General features: G+C 38.5%; 1 protein-coding gene across 2 annotated transcripts in view; it reads left to right on the top strand.

Moving 5' to 3' along the window:
- The window catches only part of fgf14 (fibroblast growth factor 14), a 395,947-nt gene that overhangs the window by 129,419 nt on the left and 248,544 nt on the right, over positions 1–17,984 (top strand). The window lies entirely within an intron of this gene.

Genomic DNA, 17,984 nt, shown 5'->3' on the forward strand with positions numbered 1-17,984 from the left:
TGAGCTGCTGAACTTGCTGACCAAAAGGTCGGTGGTTTGAATCCGGGGAACGGAGTGAGCTCCCACTGTTAGCCCCAGCTTCTGCCAACCTAGCAATTTGGAAACATGCAAATGTGAGTAAATCAATAGGTTACATTCCAGCAGGAAGATAACAGTGCTCCATGCAGTCATGCTGGCCTTATGACTTTGGAGGCGTCTACAGACAATGCCGGCTCTTCAGCTTAGAAATGAAGATGAGCACCAAACCCAGATTCGGACATGACTAAACTTAATGTCAGGGGAAAACCTTTACCTTTACTTATGTATCTGTAGGGTAGTTAACCCCCTTACTCCCAAGGAATGACACTCAACCTGGCTCACAAAGATAATGTCAAAGAAACAAAAATTAAAACACACACACACACACATATATAGATGCACACACACATTTTGGCCAGACCCATATAGTCTTTCAGACATCCTGGTCCTAAGCCTTTTAGTTCCTTTCAAGTCCAGGGGGTCATCTTGAATTGGGTTTGGTAGGAAATTGGAAGCCAGTACAGTATTATTTTGCCTCTTAAAAGAAACAGTCTGACAGTCATATGTTGGTCTTTTGTCACTGTGAAATATTTTTCAAGGGCACCAGCCTCACATAGGACCTTATCACATTCAGTCGGCCAATGCAGGTGACAGCAGGGGGAATTTGCCAGGCAGCAGTGGAATCCGCCACCCCGCATTGCCCAAATGGCCACCTTCCCCATCCCATAGAGGAAACCGTCACTGCCCAGCTTCCCCCCATTTTCGTCCCATTGCTGGCAACAAGAACACAGAAAACCTCTCTTTCTCTTGTTGCTCCATTCTATGACACTTTCACCACAGCTCAGAGACAGGGTTCTGCCAGGAGTAGCTCTATGTTGTTTGATGGGATTTGGTGGGTTCCACCCACAAACTGTGGTGAATATGTCATAGGACAGGTACATTTGCCCGTGTGATGAAATCCATACAATGGGCCTCAGTATGGATGTCTTATACAAGTGTTTTCTTCCATTAACAATCCGTTCATGAGTGCAGCGTGGATGCATTCATCTGAACATCTTGTAACTCAGGGGAACAATTAATTAGACAAAATGAACTATACACCATGAAAGCTGTTTGTCTTAAAGTCTTTAAGCTAACTTCTGTTAATTTCCAGATTGAAAAAAGGCCTTTCTTCAGCCTAAAACATGCATGGCAATATTATCTCCATTCTTTCAACTAACAAAGCTAGCAGGTTTGGGGACACATAGGTTCCCCTCAAGTTCCTGCAGAGATGGAATGTGCTCCTAATTCTTGACAGTGATCTCCTCCTGCATACTCTCCAATATTTCACAGATGAAAACTGGAACACACCTAGCCAAGCATCATCAATGGTCCATATGATAAAAGTTACTCATGAGGAAGAACCCATTAGTTAGGATAGGCTACAGCAGTTTACTTCTGCCTGAGCCTACTGGGAAGGGTAAAATTCCATTTTTGCTCATCTTTCCTCTCTGTTGAATTAATCAAGTGCAAACTACTTTCACACTTTGAACTTAGTTTGCAGCAATTCAAGTTATCTTAGAATGAAGGGAAAAGTAGGAGAAGCAGAGGGAAAATTAGGACATTTCAGAAGCTGAAAAATGGGATTAATTTGTTCAGTTTGAGGATATGCCCCTGGTTTAAGGTACCACAAAGATCTATTGTTTCTGTGGTAGATGAATGTTTTCTAGACATAATGAAAGAACAGATATGGCCATGAAAACCTTCCTCTTTCACTTCTAGTGATGAAAAGCTTAATTCTCCTACACTGATTAGATTTTAAAATCTTAAGGACATTTTTGTCCTATTGTCATGTCGCTGTTAAAACGGGAGCCTGCTAATGTTGAGGTTTGCAGATTCATCAGAGAAGGCTTTCATCCATTGATCAGTCACCGCCAATTTTAATCAGTGGGGTCAAATTATAATTGGCACGGCTGTGTGTTAAGGGCATGCTTGTTTGTTTGATTTTTCCCTGCTAGCGATTGACTATTTTAATAGGGGACGGAGGAGGAGAAAAGTTATAAAATACCTTTCTAATCTGCTATGAGGCACTGGCATCTTTTTATAGTAAATTTATTTATCACATTCCGCTTCAGTACCTCTGGTACTATATTACATGTTGGTAATAAACATGCACATTTATTTTAAATCAAATTGATGTATTGGTTTGCAGATGATTTACTGATGATGCATGCCTTGACTGGTCAACCACTTTCACTGAGGTATAAAAAAAGTCCTAAAATTATTAAATGTGATGATAATGACTAATGTAACCATTAGGCAGAGTGAGACAGCTGATGTTAGAGTGGAAGATACTGTTGAGTGGCATGAAGACCCTGCAAGTCAGAGTTGTATATGCCTTACATTGTATATGCCTTACAGCCCACCCTCTTCCCCTTGAGCTAAAATGCTGTCCTCTGTTGAGTTAGAAAATGTTGTCCCATCACTACTGTTGAAGCAACAGAGAGAAACAACTGCCCCATTTTGGCAAAAACAGTCCCAGTTAATCCTCTGTTGTCCTTCTCCCACTTTTCCCAGTCATCCTCAGTTTCCTTAAGTTGGTGCAAACTGAGTTCAATGTTCAGAGATGACACCAGAGGATTAAGAGGAGTGGACAGAGTTTTTATCTTCCCAGCAAGCTCAGGCAAGAGCAAACTGCGTGTGTGTTCTTACTCATTAATAACGTCTGCCTCTTTATCACATTCTGATGTATTCTGGTTTTCGTATTTGAAATGTTAGAAGGTATTCTGTCATTTAATAGGTACAGATTCTCACAGTGTTGCAGAGTTGTGCTGTTTAAAAACTACTCATCAGATAAGCACAGCTTGTAAATATTACTTTTTGGACTACAACCTGGAGAACTCTTGCCAGTTGGGGGGATAATAGGTGTTGTGTCAAATCAGCCCCTCCTCCTCTGATCATATCTATTTCATTCATTTCAAAGGTGTTTCTTTACCCCAAGGTCAACTTATTTTCTATCAATTCTTGGACTTAGAACATATGTAATGAATTCCTAGTCAAAGCTTGTTTTGGTTTCCCCTTCTTTCCCCTACTCTACTGAATTTAGCAGACACTTTTCTGTCAAAGCAGAAAAAGTGGCTGACTTGGTTTGCGTCTAATAGTTTGCTGTTTCTCGGATGCTCAACAGCCAAAACTAGTGTTAAATGTAGATTCTGGAAAATAGAAGAACACCATAATTTAATTCTGGTTTCAGGGGAATTCTTTTTCAGAGGTAGGATCTTTTCACCAGCAAATCGTTTGACTATTTTAACACTTTCTCCTTTAGAAAAGCATTCGTGTTTGTCCATTTTAACTTCCTATCAACCACACATTGAACAAGGAGATATTGTAGAAATTGATGACAGAAAATCATGTACCCCTGAGATGGAGCATAAGTAGACATTGTTGGATGGGTCCATTTTATTATGTTGTTCCATTGTTTTTATCAGTATTATTTTTATATTAAAAACCCTCCCCAGTAGTGCAAATTAATGTTTTAAAAACTCCTTTCTGACCAAGAATCGCAGATAACAGATAAATTAGTCAGATTATGTACAGCCATTTTTGTGCTTTGGTGCCTTCATGTTGTTGCTGATTATGATGCTCCCAAGAGCTGCTTTGGCAAGATTTGTTCAGTCAAATATAGGTAAAGGAGATGTAGTCTTCGTATGCTTTTTTTCTGAGGCTGAGAGAATATGACTGGTCTAAAGTCACCTTGTGGGTTTTTATGGCCAAGTGGAAATTTGAACCCTGAGCTAAAATTCAACTATCAAACCACACACCATTTTGGTCCTGGTGGTACAGCCACTGAGGTCTGACAAAGATCCTTGATTACTGAATTAATCTTAATCTATTAATCCTATTGTTAATAATAATAATAATAATAATAATAATAATAATAATAACAACATCAACAGACATGAGTATCACATATTGATTACAATACATATGCTCCTTTTACAATGATTGTTATGTACTGTGTTCTTTACTCATTGCAATTATTCTAAATTTTACATGTTAGTCTGTGCCGATACTTTTTAAAAAGTGTTTTTTAAAAATTTAATCACCCACCAAAAGGATCTACTTTATATCCAGTGGAGCTTTGATTTCAGATATATTTCAGCAGCCAGTATAATAGTGAGACACACATCCGTTGTGCAAAACAGAGAACAGACCAGGAAATAGTTGGTTTCCTGTAACAGTAAAGACTGCATTTAAGTGACCATGTATTAGTAATATTACAAAAGTAGCTTTTAGCACAATCCATAGATTCTTATTGAAAAATCACACTGTGTTCATGAAATGTATTTCCAGGTATATGTATATAGCCTAAGTTCCTTTAAATGCAGCCAACTCAATGTATAAGCTTCAAATAATAATAATAATAATAATAATAATAATAATAATAATAATAATAATAATAATAATAATGACTTTGCACAGCCTTTAAATCCATCCTGCTCCTGTGTTTACATACATCTCATGCTCCAGCCTGGGTCCACCTGATTTAGAAAGTTAGAGGTAATCTTAGTACAAAAGCTCTAGCAACACCTACACTGAACTATTCAGAGAAATACTATTCTAAAAAAAATTCTAAAGAAAGCAAACAGAGAGATATTTAATGATTCCTGGTAAGCTTCAATCTGTGATAACAAAATAATTGTGACATTAATACTGATCAACCACTTGTCTTGATATGCAGCACCATAGATTCATCACTGTGCCATTGTAATCTAAAAATAGGCACTTATGTATTCCAATTCAAAGTTAAAAATAGATCCAATAGCGTAGGGGGAGAAACAATGATTCGGAACAGTCACACTCTCAACACTTTTTTAAAAAAGACCCAAAGAAAAGGCATGCCTTGAGAGAGAAGGTGCTTCAGGACTGTTGAAGTGGAAAATTTGTTATAGATTAGATATCAAGGAATGTAGGGAAACACTACAGCATTATATCATGGACTTTCAGTGTTATTTTAAAGGGATGTGGGCATTGGGAGAAGAGAGTTGCCCTTTAGACCACAAGTTCGGTCAAGCTGTTTCATTACAGTAAAAGGATAATGGAATAACACTTGTCTCTAATAGGATATAAAAATAAGTAAGTAGGTAAGTAAGTTAAAAGGGACCTTTTACAGTGGTATAATTCAGGGAAGACCATGGCTTGACTCCTCAGTTGATCATGGCATTTACTGGGAAATCTTGGGCAAGTCACACTTTCTTTGCCTCAGAAGGCAAAGGCAAATCCTCTCTAAAGTAATTCTGCCAAAAAAAACCACACCTACAATAAGCTTGTCTTAGGTTTACAATATAAATCAGAAATAACTTGAAGGTAAAGCCCCTCTTAACAAATATTGCTACAAAAACCCTATGGTAAAGTTGCCTCAGAGTCATCATTAAGTCAGAAAAAAATTGAAAACATATAGCAACAATACTCAGCAAGGAATACTCAAAAAGTAGTCAACCACCGTGGGATTTCAGGACTTTTCCCACTTTTGCACAAAAAAATTGCTTTCACACAAATTGATCTTTTTGCCCCAAAGTCCTAAACACAAAACAAAATGAAGTGAAACAAAGACATCACAACCCTTTGAAGTGTGCATAGGATCCAATAGTAGAGCACACAGATTAAGGTCAGGGTTCAGCCTAACAAGAAAAGCAGGAAAAATTCAAAAGGACAGTCAAAAACAATGCCGCACTTAAAACAAAGACAGTCATATTAGGAAGTAACATAAATGTGTTGAGGATGACCCAAAACCAGACAACAGTTCTGCAACAAGATTCAGCAGCCAAGGTGAGGTATCAGGAGAACAGTTGGAGAAAAGGTTCAAAATACAAAGGCAGAGTTAAGAATAGTATTGTTACAAACAGCAGGAAAAAAATTGAAATTCTTTGTTCTGACATGTAACAATGAAATAGGAGGAAGTGTCGAGTGTACATCCTTGCTGTTGTATTATTAAAGGCAGACCAGACTTGTTCTCTGTTGCTGTAGAGCAGTATAGATTGTGGTCTAGATGTTGGGGGACCAGCTCCCAGCATAGTAATTGGTCAAGAATTTTGGGAGACGATGCTGTATACCATTTGGAGTAATCCTGTTGCTGTAGTATTATAATTGTAATATGATATAGTATTACAATTCACAGTGACTATGCTGTCTGGGAGAGTATGGGAATTGTAGGGCCCCTTTACACTACATATTTCTAGCATGAAGATTCAATTCTAACTGCCGTGGCAACATCTATGGATGTAGTTTAGGGTGGGGTATGTGCTAGTTGCTAGAGAAAAGGTTGTTATTGTGACTGCTGGTAACCCAAGTAGAGGAAATCCCATAAGTAATACTGTGTTTCATGCATAGAAGTGCCATTGAAACAGAGTTCCAGCACAATCCCAAAGAAAAGAGTTATGTATTTAACAGAGCTTCCTTCCTGTATACATGTTTCAATTTGCATGGGATGGCATATTCCAAGAAGGGCTTTAAAACTTGGGTGTCATCTCACACAATCAGCTCCTGCATGCCAAACAATATAACAACCAGGTTGTAGGAGACATTGTGTTCATGGATTGGATAATACCTTTATAAGATTAATAGAATTGACCAGGGACACTGCAATAAAAATTAACTAAGGGAAGGCGAGATTTTATCTCTCCAGCTCTAGCAACCACCTCATATCTCTTTAGGGTAGTGGTTCTCAACCTGTGGGACCTCAGGTGTTTTAGCCTACAACTCCCAGAAATCCCAGCCAGTTTATCAGCTGTTAGGATTTCTGGGCGTTAAAGGCCAAAACATCTGGGGACCCACAGGTTGGGAACCACTGCTTTAGGGTAACACATATTACTTTTGGAAAGTAGTTAAAATTGAAGCTGGATAGTTCTGAAAGGCAGTATTTCTATTGAGAATTATCTGTACCATCATCAAACTACAACAAAAACAAAATGTTATTTGGAGAATCAATAGCAAAGTTGTTTGAAATCAATATACAGTATACTGGCAGTGCTTGATCCTTGAAGCTAAGTTGCTAACAATTCTGGAGGCATTAGTATGATATTCACAAAGAATGGCTAAGGCATGTGCCAGCCTATCTTTTCCCCCTTTCTGTAGTCAATGGGGATGATTTCTCCATTAACTTGAATGAGGGAAGGAGTGTCCTGTTAAAAAATTGGGGATAAAGGAAGAGAAAAACAGCTCCCACCAAAGATTTTGTTGACTGAAAGGTTTTGTGAAAGAATGTGCTCTACTTATTGTAATATTCACCTGATATGGGATCCAGATTTTAAAAAATGGAAAACTTATGAAAAATGGTCAGAGGAAGGAAGAAGGCATGACCATTGGACAAAGAAATCTTTGTCTAGGAATGGACTTCCACTCACATGAAGAGGAGAGTAAACCCTGCCTAGCCAAAAAAAGAGAAAAAAGAAACAAAAACAAAACAAAACAACATCAACAACCTTGAAGTATGAGAATTATATCAGATTTTGTAAACCGCCTTGAGTCCCCTCGGGTGAGAAAGGCGGGGTAGAAAGCCATTGTCCTCCCAACCCTGCTCTACGCCTGTGAAACGTGGATGGTCTACAGACATCACACCAAACTCCTGGAGCGTTTCCATCAGCGTTGCCTCAGAAAAATCCTGCAAATCTCTTGGGAAGACAGGCAGACAAATGTCAGTGTGCTGGAAGAAGCAAAGACCACCAGCATTGAAGCGATGCTTCTACGCCATCAACTCCGCTGGACTGGCCACGTTGTCCGAATGTCCGATCACCGTCTCCCAAAGCAGTTGCTCTACTCCTAACTCAAGAACGGGAAACGTAATGTTGGTGGGCAGGAAAAGAGATTTAAAGATGGGCTCAAAGCCAAACTTAAAAACTGTGGCATAGACACTGAGAACTGGGAAGTCCTGGCCCTTGAGCGCTCTAATTGGAGGTCAGCTATGACCAGCAGTGCTGCAGAGTTCGAAGAGGCACGAATGGAGGGCTTAAGGGAGAAACGTGCCAAGAGGAAGGCCCGTCAAGCCAACCCTGACCGGGACCACCTTCCACCTGGAAACCGATGTCCTCACTGCGGGAGAACATGCAGATCAAGAATAGGTCTCTTCAGCCACCTGCGGATACACCCCCAAGACCCTATAACTGGAGGACTATCATCCTCGGCCTACGAGGGATCGCCTAAGTAAGTAAGTAAGAAATGCTGCAAATAAATAAATAAATTAGTCCATCCCATGAAAAACTTCAAAGGCAGCACCCTTTTGAACATGATACTTTTCCCCTCCCCATTTAAATGAATGATGCACTTGAATGGAGTGATGGGATGCTAAAGGTGTGGGTGGAGAGAGGCTGATGTTTGAGTCAGCATTCAGTTTGTCATTTCAGCTTCAAAGTTAGGAGGAAGGTGTAATGTTCACAAAACTTCACAAATCCACTGTGACCTGAATTTCCATATTATACCAAGCCTTCTTCATGTAATTAGAATTGATCTAATATTATTTATAAGTGAAGGTTTCTTTGCTACAAATCGATTTCAGGGTTAATCTGTGTTTTAGAGAACACTGGTTGCTAGGTTTTTGTTTTTTAAAAAGAAACTCTTATAGAGACAGCCCTCCCCCCCTGCCCAAAAATAATGCATAACATGTTCGCTTCTGTCTGACAACCTTTGAACACAATCCAGGAATGAAGGGTAGCATAATAGGGCTCTATTGAGCATATGAGCATCCTACGAATGTAGGCACTTTGCCCATTGCAATGGTTTAGTGTATAAGGTACGATGATAAATAGGGACAGGAGAAGTAGTTTTTAAGTATATGGGAGAAAATGAGAAACTGGGGTCAAATAGAGAAGATAAGAAGCTGGGCAGGAAAGCAATGAGATGCAAGCAACTTTCAGGATCATTTATGGTTAAAACAGTCAACTATGCTCTAGCTTGACATTTGGAAGGGTGACTGAATGAAAGGAAGAGCCAGGCTGTGGGTGTGTGTTTCCCTTTGTTTGGAACCTCTATATGGGGGTTGACAGAGAAGCTAGAGAGAAGTGTGATTCACCACTGATAATAATTCCAGAGCCAAAATGAAGCAGGGAGGAAGGAGGAGAGCTGAAGCTGGCATAAAAGCTATGACTCAGTAAATGTTCCTAGCAGTGGACGAGACAAGAGTTGTGAACAAAGGATTCAGTGAAGATGAGAGGGTACAGTGGGTGGTACAGTGGGTGTGCACCACCTACTAAATTGAGTTTGCCTTGGTTATGAAGGTATTTTCCAGTCTAGTCATGGGCAACTCTTCTATCTAATAAATAAAAGCAAAACAAGCAATCCCAATAAGCTATTTAAAATGGTGAATTTAAGGGTATCCTCCTCCCTCCTGGAGAAAAATGTTTTCTCAGCCAACGAGTAGCACAGAAATAATAGCCCTTTATTCTGAAAAGTCCAGCAATGCCAGTACCAGACACACATATTACTTGCAAATGTATACATCAATGAGTTGCATTTACCAATTGGAGTAGAGTCATTGACTCAGTGACACTTGCACAAGGTTACCATGTTTCTGTGGATTTGATGGGACTGCTTTATTTAGGACTTGCAATTGGATTTGGGCCAATGCAATTAGACAGTGATGTACTGAAAAGTATTTCTTCTTAAGCAATTAGCTGCCCTCAGGTGGCCAAAAAGAATTTAGCTGACCAAAGAAGAAAATAAAGGGGTAAATAGAACTATATGTATTTATAAAATTTATAAAAACAGCAAAAGGAAACTTGAAAGAGGCAATTTCTCTGAAATAAAGTCAACAATTTCAGACCAATCTCATTAGTAAATTGAGATGAAAATTTATTTGCAGAAATTATAGCAACCATATTGAAATAAATCTTAGTAAAAATATTACAGGGAGATCAAGTAGTTCCAGGCAGACAGTTAAGTCAGAATGTGAGGACAATATTAAACATATTAGAGGTTGCAGAACAGGACCCTAATATAGATATTGCACTACTATTTTTAGATGCAAAGAAAGCATTTGACAATGTCTGCTGGGAGTTTTTGGAAAAGGTAATGGGTCATTATGGGGTTGGTCAGCAATTTAAGAGGGCTGTAGGTGCTATATACTCAAGATAAAGAGCTATATTAAGAATAAATGGTCAGTTGTCAAATCCTATAGAGATACAAAAAGGAACAAGACAAGGTTGTCCCCTGTCACCTTAACTGTTTATTTGGGTGCTAGAAATATTGGAATAAAACAATATTATTATGAAGAGTTATAACATTGGGAAATCTTTTTAAAGCACAATAAATAATAAATTAAAATTTTATTATTTTTGCTGAAACAGATTAACTTAGTGAGAATATTATATGTAGACTTTAGTATTGAGACTTGTATTTTCTGCCAATAGTTACCCATTCATGAGTACTGGCTTTATACTGTATATTTGTGAAATCTAATACATCTGCTTAGAACTTTTAGTTCATTTTCCATTTTTCCATGAAATAGGCTGCTTTTTTAAGGGGAATATGCAAATGTAATTGTGGTTACAGCACTTCAGAGTATGAACATCTATAGGCCACCATTTAGCTCTAGTGTTAATAGCAAGTATTCATGTGGGAATTCATGTCTTCAACTGGAGTGCAGAAATACCAATTTAGTGGAGCCTGGTTGAATACTGTGCCTCTGACTCGATCCAGTTGTGTGTTTGTGGAAACCCTTATTAGACTGGGAGTTTATCTTCATACTCTAATTTAGGAGTTATTATTGTGTGGTTGAACAGCAACTAGCTTCGTCAATGGTGACAAATGGTGAGAATCACTAGCCAACATCTGGAGAGCCATGGGATTCCATTACTGCAATGCTTCTGTTTTAGGATTTTGGGCTCCCAATCGAGTAGAGATTATTTAGCTTTTCCAAATTGATTTGCTCAGTTATTAAATCGGTGTGTGAGCATTTGTGTGACATAGGGTAATTTTCTTCTTTCAGAATGCTGACATTTGTTCTCCTGTCTTTTCCCCAAAAGATTTGCAGGATTTTTTGAAGGCACTGCTGATGGAATCTTTCTAGAAGTCAACAGTAACATTTGTAGACAGTCCATGCTTCTCTGGAATACAACAGAGTTGGAAGGACAATAACTTTATAAACAAGCACATTGGTATTCCTCGAAATGTCCCAGTCCTCAAACATGTTCTGCAAGTATTACTCACCCATGAATAACTCGATTCAAATCTGATAAAACCCCTGATGGCCATGTGTTTGCTGCGTCTCCTTCAAATACAGCAGCCCAAATTTAATTGTTACTAAAAAAATACAGAGTAGACCTGCTGAATCAGTAGTAACTTAATAAATCCATACTGCTGTAAATTCTGTTCGTATGATGGCTCCACTCTAATTCATCCTAAATATTGGATTGAAGCTATTTACTTGAAATTCTCTTTAAAACTGACATAGGTCACCTTTGGAACTTAACATGTTATTAGACTATGCCATTCCTATCCATAGTCATGTTTGCTAGGATATGATAGGTGTTTGAATCTGATTTCTATCTAGAGAAATGCACATGCTCTCTACTTCTCCAGCATTTCATAGATGAAAATTGAGACAAACAACATCAGAGTCTAGTCAAGATGGCAAAAGGTTTTAATGAGGATTTAGCCAGGAGAGGGTATAGCAGTTTGTTTTTGCCTGAGGCTACTGATAAGTGCAAGTTTTCATCTCACCCCCCTTCTCCTTTTGTCACCAGATTTAATGGAGTACAAGCTAATTTTTTTATTTGATCTTAGGCCTCTTCCACACAGCTGAATAAAATCCCACATTTTCTGGGATATATGGCAGTGTGGACTCAGATAACCCACTTCAAAGCAGATATTGTGAGAGTTTCTGCCTTGATTTTCTGGGTTATATGGAAGGGCCCTAAGTTTGAAGAAACAAAGTAAGCTGTGAACAAAGTGGGAGAAAGAGAGAAAAAGTGGGTCATTTTGAAAGCAGCTGAAAAAGTGGGACAACAAAGAATTAACCAGGACTGACCCTGCCAAACTGGGGCACTTGGAAAGAGATGTCTCTCCCATTTAAAATCGGCTCCGAGTTGATTTTGCAAGTAGCTTATTGTTTTTCTTCTTTTAAAGTTTGTAAGGATTATATCAAGCTCAGGCAATTTACAGCTGCGATGTGCCTCATCTTTACTCTGCTAAAATTAATTGTTCAGTTAAGCTTAGTGATATTGGTAATTTACCAAGTGAGTCAATTAAAAGCCTCCTAGATTGCCTCACAGCCTTACCTAAGCATGCAGTGATTTAATATATAGTCATAGTAAGCAGTGAAAAGAGTCTAAAAATATTCATTGTCAAATGAACAAGGCCTCTACCATTAGACAGATGGGTGTAGGTTCACTTCTCTTCCATTAATGGAGGCAAGTGACTCATAACAGCCTGTTCATCCATTTGGGGCTCTGCCTGCACAAAGGTTCGTGAGCTCTGCTGTTCTCTGCACATTCCTTGCACGAATGTAACACTGAGGTTCAAGTTAATATGCGTAGGTGCTTTTATTTTGTGTAGTCCAAGATAAATGGTGTAGAGAAGAGAGTAGTGGTTCACAGAGATGATACAGCTGGTATTGTGCAGAATTTCTCGAAAGGTGGCTGGCTCGCTTTACAGATAAAGTAGTTTAATTAAAATTATTGATTGTAGTTAACTCAAGAATAGTGTTATTAACTATAGTTACATGGGTTATTTCAATCTGCTAACCACTTTTTGCAATGAATAGTGCTTATTATAGCCAGATAACAGACTATATGTACATAAACAGAGGAGGCTCCATTTATTAATGATTAGCCTTCCTTTGATCTAAAATCTGTTGCTAGTTTCTCATTAAATTCATCTATGTAAGAAAAAGGACAGAGTAGAGAGTAGTGTTTCTCTCGGGAGTGTATCTAGGCTATACAATTAATCCAATTCGACACTAGTTTAACTATCATGGCTCAATGCTGTGGAATTGAATTGAGATATAATAATTTGTTTTACAAGGTTTTTTAGCCTTCCCTGCCAAAGAGTACTAATGTCTCACCAAACTACAGCTCCCAAGAGTCCATAGTGTTGAGCCATGGTAGTTAAAGTGGTGCCAAACTGCAGTGATTTTACACCAGGCATGGGGAAAAATTGGCCCTCCGGGTGTTTTGGGCTTCAACTGCTAGAAATCCCAGCCAGCTTACTGACTGTTAGGAATTGTGGGAGTTGTCCAAAACACCTGGAGGGCTGAGGTTTGCTCATGCCTGTTCTACAGTGTAGATGCACCCTGGGATTGTGGCCTTTCTGGTCTTCTCAGAAGATTTAGGAGAGCAATACCCATCCAGCATATCCCTATATCAGTAGTTCCCAAACTTTTGGGTCATGGAACAATTAAGAAGATATTTATTTTCTGTGGAAAATAGAAATCATACTCCATCGATAAACTTCAAGACAGATACGCTTCAGTGGATACTCATGGAAATTTGGTTAACTAGTTAAAATTCATGAGTAAACCAGTTTTTTTAAAAAAATCTGAAAAATTTTAAGGGGGGGGGCACTAATCCTGCCCTTGGCTACAATCCTGCCTGTATGCCAAATAAATTCCCCATCACTGTGACTCATTAGATGTGCTCCCATGCCACACAGTATATGTCATCCAAGGGGAATAATACTACTGTGAACAGGCATATGCTTCTTTCTTCATGGTATGTGCTAGCCGGACTGTAACAGAACCAACAAAGTCTTGTGGCACAGAAAGGTCTTTCCTTAGCACCAAAAATACCATAGATACAGTGTCAGGTAACCCTTTCTGGGGAAGGAAGAGTAAGGCTGAACAGTTTGTTTCAGTATATGCATTCATTCTTTGGATGCTGTCTAGAAATGATGTTTAATTACTTGTCTTGGGGGTGAGGGTATTTTTAGATAAAAGATTAGATGTTCCTTTAAGTGCCCCATCTCTGTGGCATCTAGACATCTTGTACCAGAGCACCGACAAGTTGAAAAATGGCTGCTGTTGATGCCTTTTGAAATCTATTTTCTTGCTTTACTTTTAGAAAACTGTAAACTAGCTCTTATCGGATTATTGTTTTCCCAGAAGGAAAACCGGTGGAAAGACAAGTCAGTGTTTGCTATATTATACATCTCATTTAAAGTTAATCCTTTAACTTTTTGCTGAAGAAAATCTGGAAGTGATGGGAGAAGTTGGGAGCCTCTGGTGCTTTGAAAGATTTGTATTTGCTTCTGATGATATCACTGAGATATTATTGCTATCCAGTCTTTTTCCCTCCTGGGAATAAGATCAACTTTCCTCACATCATATAGTCTGTTACTCCGCCCCCATATCTATGGGGGGATACAGTCTCTCATGGATACTTGAAACTATGTATAATAGCAAACCATTTATTTTTATATATGGGAAAGAAGCATACCATGGAATCACACTGGAGAATCTCCAGACTTACAAACACTTTTGTTAAGAAGATATTGCCAGAAGGGAAACTATGGATATTGAATCCATGCATAGGGAGATTGTACTATACAATCATGTCAAGTTAATGATTATAGTGAAAGTTAGGCCCCTTCCACACAGCTGAGTAAAATCCCACATTTTCTGCTTTGAACTGGAATATATGACAGTGTGGACTCAGATAACCCAGTTCAAAGCAGATATTGTGGGATTTTTCTGCCTTGATATTCTAGGTTGTATGGCTGTGTGGAAGGTCCCATAGTTAGGAGTGGTACAGGCATCATTTCAACCTGTCAGGAATGGTAAATAACACTGAAGAGCTTAGGCTTAAGGAGTATATAAATTTCCTTTTTTGTGTCTAGGCAAAGAACCAAAAAAAGAAAAAAGAAAAAAAAGGCCAAGGCAGAAATTGAAGCTCTTCCATGTTTGCCGGGCAACTCTGTCACCTTCTTTAAAACAAAGACCTGGGTTTCGTATTGGACACACACCTGGGAATACAGTAAAGCATCCTTTCTGTCTTCCTGTGACACAATAATATGCAACAGAATAATTGCAACAGAAAGAGTTGGTGCTATAAAAATCATGTCAGCAGAGGTTCATCCTCATGTAGTGGGAATTTGTGCCTCATGTTACTTCATGGTGCTTCTACTGAATTAGAAATAGGAATCATAGTTGCACAATGTGCTCTAATATCCTCTGAAGATGCCAGCTACAAATGCAAACTAAACGTCAGGAGAAAATGCTGCTAGAACGAAAATCACACAGCACTCCAATGTACTCTATTGTCAGCTAGGTTTTTTCCCCAGCACCTTGAGGTACAGAGATGAGCTAATAACTAGAGAGAGTAGAAAAGTTGTTTCCGACACTATTTTCTTTTCCATTTCTGTTACACTGAGCAAGGCAGAAAAGGGAGAGAAGGGGACAGGAAAGCTTTAGAGGGGAGTGGGAAATCTATTCTGGAAGACTATCCTGGAAAAGCTATCACAAATTTTCTGGAAGGACTGCAAGTAGCACTCTGGCAGCCCTTTAATTTGTTTTAAGTAATGTTTTCCAAGGCAAAATGTAAAGTTCTGCAGCTATGAATAACCATCTAATTTCTTATTAAAACAGTTCCTTCAGAACTACAGAGCTCTAGAGATATGGATTGTTTGGTTTAAGGTGTCCTTTTGGTGATCACAAGAAATGAAGGACAGACTCCCTATTTTTCCCCACCTAAGGTTGACAAGTAAGGTTGCTGACCCAGTTCAGAATAGCCCATTCCACTAAGCGCCCTTAGCCACAGCCCTATATCCCAGAATATCAAGGCAGAAAATTCCACAATATCTGCTTTGAACTGGGTTATCTGTGTCCACACTGCCACATATTCCAGTTCAAAGCAGAAAATGTGGGATTTTATTCAGCTGTGTGGAAGAGGCCTCAGATGAAAAATACACAACTCGCTTTATAACCAAAGGGGACTGCAAGAAGCAAAACAATATGAAACAAATAACCAAAAGACCCATATAAAATGACCTGAAGAGATCAGAGAGATAAGGACAGAAATAGCCTGAGCAGGATGGTTTTGGGTGTGTGACTAATCCAGGCATTGCAGTCATGGGGGAAATTCCTCAAGTCTAAGGTTGTATTAAGCAAGGTCTGTTATTTCCACAGGCTCCAACGCTAGAGTGTAATGAGAAAAGGGAGCCCTACATTTCAAGGCTATATCAGGAATTACTATTTGAATGGACTGTTATTTCTTCCTGACAGAAGATCCCACATTTTCCTCCTCTTTGAATTTTGATGCCTTCAATTTGAATGTAAACTGTTATGATTAGTAAGCACTATGTTTTGAAATTGTTGCTGCTACTTCATCAAATCCCCACATTGTCAAGCAGTAGGAGCCTTCTAGATGGCCCTTATACAAACCGATATGAAAGAAAAAGTTGGTTCCTTTAAATTCATAACAACCTGCAGAGCGGTTTTGAATGTGTGTGACTGTATGTATGTGCATTATCAGCATTTACACCCTTTCCGCTCCCCACAAAAATAAAATCAACTTGCAAAAAAATAAATAAATCCTAAGCCACCTTAAGCTTTTTTTCCATATGTTTCCTAAATCCATTTTTGCATTTCCAAAATTTGTAATCACCACACAAAATCTGATACATGGGGTTAATTTTCAAAGTAATTACCTTGACCTTTAGGTAATCAGCAAGGCCATTGTTGTTATGTTATTTTCATCTGTATTACAAGGTTGTGGGGTGGTATATAAGTAAAATCAGTCCAAGCAATTTAAAATAGTTTGGGTTTAAAACAATAACACAATTTCAGCAGTATTATTTTAGACTGTTCAAATTATTTGTTGTTGTTTTAATACTTAAACAATGAATAAAGTTGAACAGAATTAAAAAGGCTAAGAAAACAGGATGAACAAGTTTAGCAGACATAAAACGCAAACCTGCATGGAATATGTGTGTATGTATTTTTCTGTGTTTTCATCATTCCAAGCAAGCAACCCCCCCCCCCCCACACACACACACACAGTATATACAAACACACAAAAACATATACTGACAAACAAATCCACATTCACAGCTGTATATTAAACCCTACACACACAAGCTCACGTGTGTGTGTGTGGGGGGGGGATATAATATATATGTATAATGTGTGTGTGTCCATACACACAAAGAGAGAAAGGAACACACACACACACACTCCTTCACAGGCATATAAATCTTCAGAATTATTCTTGCTTTCCTTTAGCTTCCATGGTAAATGGTGGCTGACCAGGAGAAAATTCCGATCTACATTGTTCTGTTCATTGTGTTGTTGTTACTAATACAGTCCTTCTATTCTAGAAAATTGGCCATTTCTACAATTTATTTTAGCTTTGAAAACCTGGTATCAAGAGAGGCCATTGACACTCAGACTGATGTTTCCATTAGTTGACTAGAATGAAGTGCTTCTTGATTTTAGCCAGAGGGGATGCTTGCTCTGGTTTCCTTTCTGAATAGACATGGGATCATCTCATTTACCTTTATTTCTGTTATCTAGTACAAATGAAAACTCCCTGAAATAAATATATGGTGAAAATGCAATTTATTTTTTTAAAATCTATAAAATGAAAGTAGCTCTGGTTTGAACCAGTACAAAACAAATTTCCATACAAAAATGAATAAAGTGAAATAGGATTTGCCACATGAACAGATTACAATTTTGCAACTCCTAGAAGGCAGAGGAATATTCTATATTGTCCTTATTTGGTTTGTCAAGGAATAAGAAGAATGAACCAAAGCGATGGGGTAATCATGTTGTTGTTGTTGTTGTTGTTTTTGTTGTTGTTTGCCTCCAAGTTGATGTTTGTGGTAACCCCATATATGAGAGTCACCCTTTTATCAAAAGCCTTGTTCAGGTCTTGCAGATTTGGGACTGTGTCTTCCTTGACTGAGTCTATCCATCTGCAGATTTCCACTTTCTTAACTGCCATGCATTATAGCCTTTTCCAGAGAGTCCTGTCTTCTCAAGATATGGCCAATTTATGATA

The sequence above is a fragment of the Anolis carolinensis genome, chromosome 3 (genome assembly GCF_035594765.1).
Source record: "Anolis carolinensis isolate JA03-04 chromosome 3, rAnoCar3.1.pri, whole genome shotgun sequence".
Classification (NCBI taxonomy): Eukaryota; Metazoa; Chordata; class Lepidosauria; order Squamata; family Dactyloidae; genus Anolis; species Anolis carolinensis.